General features: G+C 42.8%; 1 protein-coding gene across 4 annotated transcripts in view; it reads left to right on the top strand.

Annotated features, from left to right (window-relative positions):
* The first annotated feature begins 5,293 nt into the window (after positions 1-5,293).
* Positions 5,294-9,041, top strand: part of LOC144493684 (protein transport protein Sec24B-like) — a 102,403-nt gene continuing 98,655 nt past the window's right edge. For all 4 annotated transcript variants that reach the window (XM_078213040.1, XM_078213031.1, XM_078213020.1 and 1 more), the window contains exon 1: positions 5,294-5,375. The gene's annotated coding sequence lies outside the window, so the exon portion shown is untranslated. The remainder of the gene's footprint in view (positions 5,376-9,041) is intronic.

Here is a 9,041-nt window from a genome sequence, read left to right as displayed (position 1 = left end):
GAAGTTGACATAAGGAGACATGACTGGAGGGATCTTAGAGAAGGACAGGCAGGTGGAGAGTTGGAGGGGTTTAAGGAAATCATTTCATGTCCTGAAGCCCACGCAGCTGAAGGCATGCTTGACACCCGGTACAAAGTGTGGTTGAGATGCACAGGAACAATGAAATTGAGAATTGAGCTCAGGCTCTATTGCTGGAAATGATTACAGAGATTGGAAGCAATGATACCAGCAAAGATTCAAACATGAGAATGAGAATTTATGAACCAGGGTAGACCGTGGGAACAGGATTATATGATTATGTGGAAGATAAAACCCAAAGGGTGGAATTTTCCAGCCACGCTCGCCCCAGTACCGGAAAATCCCACTCAAGGTCAACAGACTTTTGCATGGTCCATCCCCTCCCACCGGCTATGATTCCCGTGGCAGAGGAAAATTCCCCCCCAGAGAGTTTTAGATCGGCTGAGGCCTATGGAGGGTCTAGGGTGGGAGGCTGGACTGGGCGCCATTGGTAGAGTTGAGTCTGGAGATGACAAAGTATTGATTAGGGTTTCAGCAGCAAATGGGCTGAGGAAGAGGCAGGTGATATTATGGAGCTGGAAGGCGGTGATCTTTCTTAGGGTGAGGCCATGAAGTTGAGAGATCTGTGCAGGGTAAAGTATGGAGACAAAATGGCAGTTTGGTTGACCATGAGACATTGGCTATAGATTATAAAGGAGTTGATAGCTAAAGTGCAAAGCTTTTTTTTGTGCTGGTGCTGAAGACAATTACTTTGGTCTGAACAATGTTAGGCTGATCTAAGGCTGTAGGTCAGGCTGGTAGCCAGGAGGTGGTGAAGAAGTAGTGCTGTACATTGCGCTGTACATGCAGATACTAACCCTATCTTTTTGGGGTGTCCCTGCCAGTGGGATTTTCCCGTTCTGCTGACAGCAAACAATAGGAAAACCTGTTAAAAGCACCGGGACCAAAAATCCTGCACTGGCCTACGGTGGGCCACCTTCACCACCACAAAATACACCGCTGGGAAGAGGAAAATCCCACCCATTTGCCAGAATTCTACTGTCCAGCCCGCCACAGAATTGGAGCGGGTGAGGGGCAGACAATGGAAATGTCCGTTGACCGCGGGAGGGAATTTCTGGTCTCGCTCGAGCAAGGCCATTGAAATCCCGCCCATAGTGTCTGCGCATGAATTTGCCAAGAGGCAGCAGGTAAGCAAAAGAGGCTAAAGTCAAATCCTTGGGGGATTCCAGAGGTAACGATGCCAGACACTTAGGACAGCCATTGCTGGAGATCCTCTCATCAAGGTCCAATAGATAAGTGTCAACTGTGAAACCAATAAAGAGGCAGTTCCACCAAGCTGGATAAAAGTGGAAAGGCACTGCTACAGCATGATGTGGTTGAATATATCAAAGGTTGACGTGAGGTCAAGGACAATGAGGAAGGATAACACAACACAGTTGTTAAATAATTTCCTTCTCTGGTTTAGGGCACTTTCTGTGCTGAAAGTGCCAGAAACTTATGTGAACTAGGTTTAAGCAGGAAATAAGCAGACGTGAGGACTGGTGGGATTCTTGCCAGGTCTCCAAACTCCTCCATCATTAAACCACTAATCCCCATCGCTCCCCCCACCCCACAACCCCAGATTCTATGATTAAATCCAAGCCCAACTAGGATTGGAGGATTGGGCCTTCTACCTGGGGGGCAGAAATTGGACACCCTCCTTACGGAATCAGAACCCCCAACCTTCCTCCGCTACCCCTGCCCCTCCCAGGGGTCATTGATTGGTTTCCGCCTGGAACTGGGCCAGCTCTCAGGTTTGTGGATCATGTCTAACTGGTCCTGTGGGCAAATGCAGAGTGCTGACCTCCTGACTGGAGTCAAGCCCATCAATCAGGTTCACTTCTGGGGGGAATGATATGCTAATGCCAACATCTTAGGGCCAAAAGAAGCAGGTGGTGGAGGTTTCATTCCCCACCATGCACAAAAACTCAGACTTTGAAGTTTTCCATCTGAAACTTTATACCCACCACCTGTATAAATGGTCCCAATGAATATCATTGAATCATAGAATATCTACAGTGCAGAAAGAAGCCATTCGGCCCCATTGAGTCTGCACTATCAACAATCCCACCCAGGCCTATCCTATCCCCGCAATACCACATATTTACCCTGCTAATCCCTCTCACACTAAGGGGGAATTTAGCATAGCCAATCCACCTAACCCACACATCTTTGGACTGTGGGAGGAAACCGGGGCACCCGGAGAAAACCCACGCAGACACGAGAAGAACGTGCAAACTCCACACAGACAGTGACCGAGGCCAGAATTGAACCTGGGTCCCTGGCGCAGTGAGGCAGCAGTGCTAACCACTGTGGCCTTAGTATCTCAAGCATAACATGCATGCATATATGTACACTGAAAGCAATAACAAACTTAAACCAACATACACTTGTTGAAAATATATTAGTTAAAATGAAAATTCTTTCAATCTCGAAGATGACAGTGAGTTGAACTGTTTTTAGCCCTGTGAACAAAACAGAGGCTGGTGCTAACAATTAAAAAAAACAACATACAAATACTATTTTTCAAAGGAGATTTTTAAGCAAATTAAATGCGGTAACACATCGAACACTCATGTTCAGAAAACATCCATATATTGCACACATACATGCACACATTTCCACAAAGATTCTGGGCGGGATTTTACAGTCTCGCTTGACCCGAAACTGGAAATCCCACCCAAGGTCAATGGGATCTTCCCATTGTCCGCCCCTCACCCACTTCAATTCTCGCGGCGGGTAGGGCGGGTCGAATTCCAGCATCAGTCACTTATTGACACAAGTCCCTTTCTGAATCAGTCAAAAAACCGACTTCTTAATTCCGGCCTTTTTCAACAATTTTGTTTGAGTTTGCCATTGTTAACCATAGAATAGAATCATAGGGCGGAATTATCCCAAAAATATTCTAAGTGTCATAAAAGTCTGAAAACGGGAGTGTTCCACACTTTATTTTTGGCATGTTTGGCACTACAGTCTTCCCACAGTCTGTCAGTTTTTTTGACAGCTGGAAGATTTGTACTGATGGATGGTATCCATCTTCAGCTGCTTCATTAATTACCTTCACTTCATCATAAAGTCAGAAGTGGGGATACTCGCTGATTGCACATGTTCAGTAGCATTGACAACTCTTCAGGTAATGAAGCAGTCCATATCCATATGCAGCAAGGCATGGATAACATTCAAGCTTAGGCTGGTAAGTTGTTAGTAACATTCATGCCACACATGTGCTAGGCATTAGCCAAGGGAGAATCTAACAATCCCCTTGACATTCAACAGCATTAACATCACTGAATCCCTCACCATCAGCACAGGGGTTACCATTGACCAGAAACTGAACTGGCCACGCTATATAAATACTCTGGTTATAAGAGCAGGTGGAGATTGGAAATTCTGTGGTGAGTAACTCGCCTCCTGACTCCCTTAACACTGCCCATCATCAACAATACACAATTCAGGAGTGTGATGGGATATTCTCCACTTGCCTGGACGAGTGCAGCTCCAACAACACTCAAGAAACTTGGCACCATCTAGGACAAAGAAGTTTGCTTGATTGGCACACCATCCACCACACCAAACATTCACTCCCTCCACCACGGCCGCACAGTGGTAGCAGCCTATACCATCTACAAGATGCACTGCAGCAACTCACCAAATCTCCATTGATTGCACTTTCAAAACCCATAGCGTCTACCATCTAGAAGGACAAGTGCAACAGACAAATGGGAACACCTCCGCCTGCAAGTTGCCTTAAGTAACACACCACCCTGACTTGGAACTATGTCACCATTCCTTCACTGTCGTGGGATGAAAATCCTGGAATTCCCTCCGTAACAGTACCACTTGGACTGCAGCAGTCCAAGAAGATGGCTCACCAGCATTTTCAATGGGCCAAATGGCCTCCTTCTGCACTCTAGGAATTCTATGGATTCTATGTTCTCAAGGGGTATTATGGATTGGCAACAATTGTTGACTTTCCAAATTATGCTCATATATAAATAATAATAAAAATCTCATACATGTTCCTTCACTTGCCTAGATTCCCTCTGTGAATCTTCTGAACTGACCAAAATCCCCAAATTCTAGTCTATTAGCATATCCCCGCCCCCAAGAAAGGAACTAACTGGGGAAATCCAGTCATAGGGATGGCATATTAAATGTCCAGGCACAGATACCAAATCACAATGAGATTGTTTCTTCAAATTTAACGGTGGGAAAAGCAGACGGAGTACAGGAAAGAGATATAGAATCTGGTGAAATGGTGCGATGACAATAATCTCTCTTTCTCTCTCTCAATGTCCGTTAAAGGAAGGAGATAGCCTTCGACTTCAGGAAACGTAGTGGAGGACATGCCCCTGTCTACATCAAAAGTGATGAAGTGGTGATGGTCGAGAGCTTCAAGTTTCTAGGTGTTCAGATCACCAACAAACTGTCTTGGCCCCTCCACGCCAATGCTATAGGTAAGAAAGCCTACCAACACCTCTACTTTCTCAGAAGGAAATTCGGCATGTTCACTACGACTCTCACCAATTTCTATAAGTGCACCATAGAAAGCATCCTTTCCAGTTGCATCACAGCTTGGTATGGCTCCTGCTCTGACCAAGACTGCAAGAAACTACAAAGCGTGGTGAACGTAGCCCAGTCCATCACACAAACCAGCCTCCCATCCATTGACTATGTCTATGCTTCTCGTTGCATCGGGAAAGCAGCCAGCATAATCAAGGACCTCATGCAACCTGGACATTCTCTCTTCCACCTTCTTCCATTGAGAAAAAGGTACAACAGTCTGAAAACACATACCAACCAACACAAGAACAGCTTTTTCTCTACTGCCATCAGACTTTTGAATGGTCCTATAACATATTAAGCTGATTTTTCTCTTCACCCTATTGGTAACTGCAACACTATATTCCCTAGCCTTTCCTTCTCCCCTATGTACTCTATGGACAGGATGCTTTGTCTGTAAAGCACGCAAGAAACAATACTTTTCACTGTACCCCGATACAATGACAATAATAAACCAATTCAAACTGTATTTGTCTGCTCAATTGCAACACAAGACTCTCAAATAAGAAACTAAGCGTATTAAATAAATATTAGTGAAACATATCTCTGGATCTGCTTTTTTGGTTACCTTCAATGTCTGAAATAAGCAAAATAAGTTGCTTCAAGGTAAAGAAAGATGCCAAATTGCTGGTTTGCAAAGGTGCAGATATGTGTGCAGCCACTATGTGGTGCTGTTGAGCAGGGTTAGTTAGTGCGTTGCGTGTAGGGAATGGTAACTGCTGCAGGAGTGTAGCCTGGAAATTCTGTGAAAAAAGGTATTTCCTCAGATATACTGCCTCTTGGAAGAATCATCAAATGCATTAGAGGCCTGTGGGTTTATTTTAATTTGTAGGGCAGCTTGTCGCAGGTTCCTGCCCCGCATTAGTGCTCAGGAGCAATTTGCGAAAGTACTTCAGCAGAGAGCTGACTCTGACTGGGCTGCTGCTTAAATGGAGACTCGGTGGACATTTTGAGGCCTTGGGCACAGCAGGAATGAATGTTACCTTTAAACTGAAACTATCCCCCCTCCAAGCCAAGTACTGCTTTTCATAGTATTTCTGGCGTTTTCTCTATCAAATCTGAACTTTGCCTGTTGCACTCTCGGCCTCTGAGGAGAGTATTTTAAAAACCTACTCCAGCCACACTGCATTGTGTCTGGAAGACTCTTTAAATTTAAGCTGGTGGGAAGTGCTGGGCCTATACTGCAACTTACTTTTTTTTTTACATAGATCTAAGTATTGGCGATATTTAAATAATGCCCCCAACTGCTCCTAAAGTTTTTTTATGAACTTGTTTAATTCTATTTTGATTTTAAAATGCAAAAACTAGGCCATGTTGATTTGAAGAGCAGTTTTGATGCAATTCATTCAAAGAACTGTAATTTTGTTTATGTACTGAACTATTGGTGAATTATATACTTTTAAAATTTGTTTAAAACCACATTAAGCTGCTGTGCAGTCATGGCCAACATCTGGTCGGTTTATTAATCAAAGACACAACCTTGTTGAGTTTTTGTGTAGAAGAGTGGGACTAATAGAACAAATATAGACAAGGTTGCATATGTGAGATAGATGCTCAGTGCGAGCTAGAATCTCTTCAAACTTATATTTAACTTTTTTTGTGGTTTAACCACTTTCTGTTTCTGCCTATTATGTTACTAATTATGGTAATGGTTCCAATGTCCTTTAGTCTCTTGGTGTTGTCTTATTTTCTCTCTCGTTGTCATGCCGCAGGTATTTATATCTTTGAATTGTGAAATTAATTTTGGCAACACGAGCAGCGATGTGCAAGGAATACATCAGTGTGTGCTAGGGACAGTGATATTTTCAGACGTGAAATGTAAAATCAGTTTTCGCTGCTCTGAAAGTTACTGAAAGGATTAAAAATAAAAGGTAGAATAAATGATAGAGAACAGCGAAATGCCTTTGTTATTTTAAGCCGATGGGGTACTTTAAGTCCTGAGAGAAATTGAGTATTCTATACAATTAGAATTTCTTTAATTTGATTGTGCTGCTATATATGTACAGAAACACATTCATTTTGAGCACTCAAACTCTTAAGCTATATGAGCTGTTGCCTGCCTTTCCCTATTATTGATTAGCTACTAGTTGGAATATCAGTGCCTGATGCTATTATCATGAAGTACCAAAGAAACTTTGTTTAAAAATTCAGTTTAGTTCAATGGCAAGCTACTGATGTCAGGCCAGCATCTTCAGGATGCACACACACAAGTTTATTCTCCAGTTAATTCGTAATGGAAGAGCGCAGGCATAAATTAAAAGGATTTTTGTTTCGCGAAATCTTGCTCAGAATTTCAACAGGCGTTCTAGGTACTTTTAAAATTGAACCTTGAGGGTGGTTTGACAACTGTGAAAGGTAATTTGCATTTATATAGTGTCTTTCACATCCTTGGGGCATCTCAAAGCACCTTATCAGTGAATTACTTTTCAATGTAGGACTACCAGTGGTGAAGGGGAGGGGAGTTGGAATTGTAGATGAGGCCAGAGTCAGAGGAGCATAGTGTTCAGGGTTGAAGGGTCAGGCTGAAGGTGGTTCCAGAGCTAGGAAGGGGTGAGACAACGAGAGAGAATAAAAAATTTAAACACAAGGATGAGAGTTTTAAATATATAACCTTATATATTTGGGGAACCAAGGAAAGACAGTGGCATAGTGATAATGTCACTGGACTAGTAATCCTTAGGCTTATCTGAAACCAAAAGAGAAAATGCTGGAAAATCTCAGGTCTGTCAGCAACTGTAAAGAGAGAAAAGAGCTGACATTTAGAGTCCAGATGACCCTTTGTCAAAGCGACTGATGTTGCCAGACCTGCTGAGATTTTTCAGCATTTTCTCTTTTGGTTTCAGATTCCAGCATCCGCAGTAATTTGCTTTTATCCTGAGGCTCACCTTGTTCACTAAAGAAATCTGCCATACTTATCTGGTCTGGCCTACATACGATACCAGACCCACAGCAACAACCTTCTGAAATGATGTGGCAAACCACTTGGTTAAGGGCATTTAGGGATGGACAACAAATGTTGGCTCTGCCAGAGATGCCCACATCCCCATGAAATAAATAAAACAGGAACCAGTGTAGGTCAGTAAAGATAGTAAAGTGAAATTTGAGCAAACTTGCATGGTAGAATCTAGGCAACCAAATTTAACATCAGCTGCGGTTTGCAGAGTGCGCAGGATATGAGGTTTATTGGGTAAATATTGTGGAATTTGGAGTTGATAACTGCACCGCGATAAAGGTTTCAGTGGCAGATGGGCTGAGGCATGATGAATCATAGAATTCCTAAGAAGGCAGGTGATGTTATGAAGCTGGCAGTAGGTAGACATCATTGTGATGAGAGTGTATGAGGTAGGAAGTTCAGTTGGGGTTCAATAGGACATCAGAGTTGAGAAGTCTGGTTCAGCCTGGAAAGATAACAGGGAGGAGGATTGAATTGGTGTTTTTTTTCCAATCCAATTCAGTCCAATCAAGTCCAATTCAGAGTCTCAACAAGTGAGACATTCCAGATCCAAGCTGACAAGACAGGGCTCTCACCTCCTGTCTTGGGCTTGATCTACAGGATCCAAGCTGATTGGAGTCGGCATTGCATTTCCTCCAAGGCTTGATCTCATTTGCCTCTTAGCCAAAAGGCCGAGATGCCGCTTTAAAAAATTGCTTCAAATAAAGCTAAAATGTAACCTAATGACTTCAACCAAGTATAGCATGTCGATACTACACGAACGTTTGTGATTGTAATCAAGGATAATGGCCTGGATTTTACAAGTAGCTGTGAAATAATGGTGCTCGTTGCTGACCTTAAAGAAAGTTGCCCACTGGATCTAGCAATGCCTGGTGTGACTTTCATCTTCCCAATATCTTTTTCAATTTGGCACCAAGTATGGAGGGTATGCAGCCAATCACTTTGAAGTATTCTCTCAGCAAGATAAATGATTGACATACATGTGAGGTTAAGATGGAAGATGAAATATCAAACTTTTAATTTAAAAATTAAAAAGCTTGGAGTCCACTTCAGAATAGAAAATTTTGTTGTTACACAAATATGCAATTAGATTTCCAGCCTCAGAGAGATTCTGCAGTAGCGGTTATGACTTAGTTCACACTTGGTACAACAACATACAACTTGTGTAGCACTTCTAATGTAATAAAATGCCCCAAAGTGCTTTACAGGAGTGCTATTAAACAAAATAAGACGCCACGCTCCATAAGGAAATATTAAGTCAAAAGCTTGGTCAAAGAGGTAGGTTTTTAAGGAGTTTCTTAAATGCTCAGGAGATTTGGAATAGTGGAGAACAAATATATTGGAAGGTTCTGTGGCTGGGGGAGATTGAGATAAGGCGGGTGAGGCCATGGAGGGATTTGAAAACAAGGATGAAATTTTAAAATCAGAACGTGTTGCTTGACTGGGAGTCACTGGGTCACTAAGCAGA

Source organism: Mustelus asterias, chromosome 1, assembly GCF_964213995.1.
Source record: "Mustelus asterias chromosome 1, sMusAst1.hap1.1, whole genome shotgun sequence".
Taxonomy (NCBI): Eukaryota; Metazoa; Chordata; class Chondrichthyes; order Carcharhiniformes; family Triakidae; genus Mustelus; species Mustelus asterias.
The sequence above is the reverse complement of the archived record's forward strand: the minus strand, read 5'-3'. Positions and strand labels throughout refer to the sequence as shown.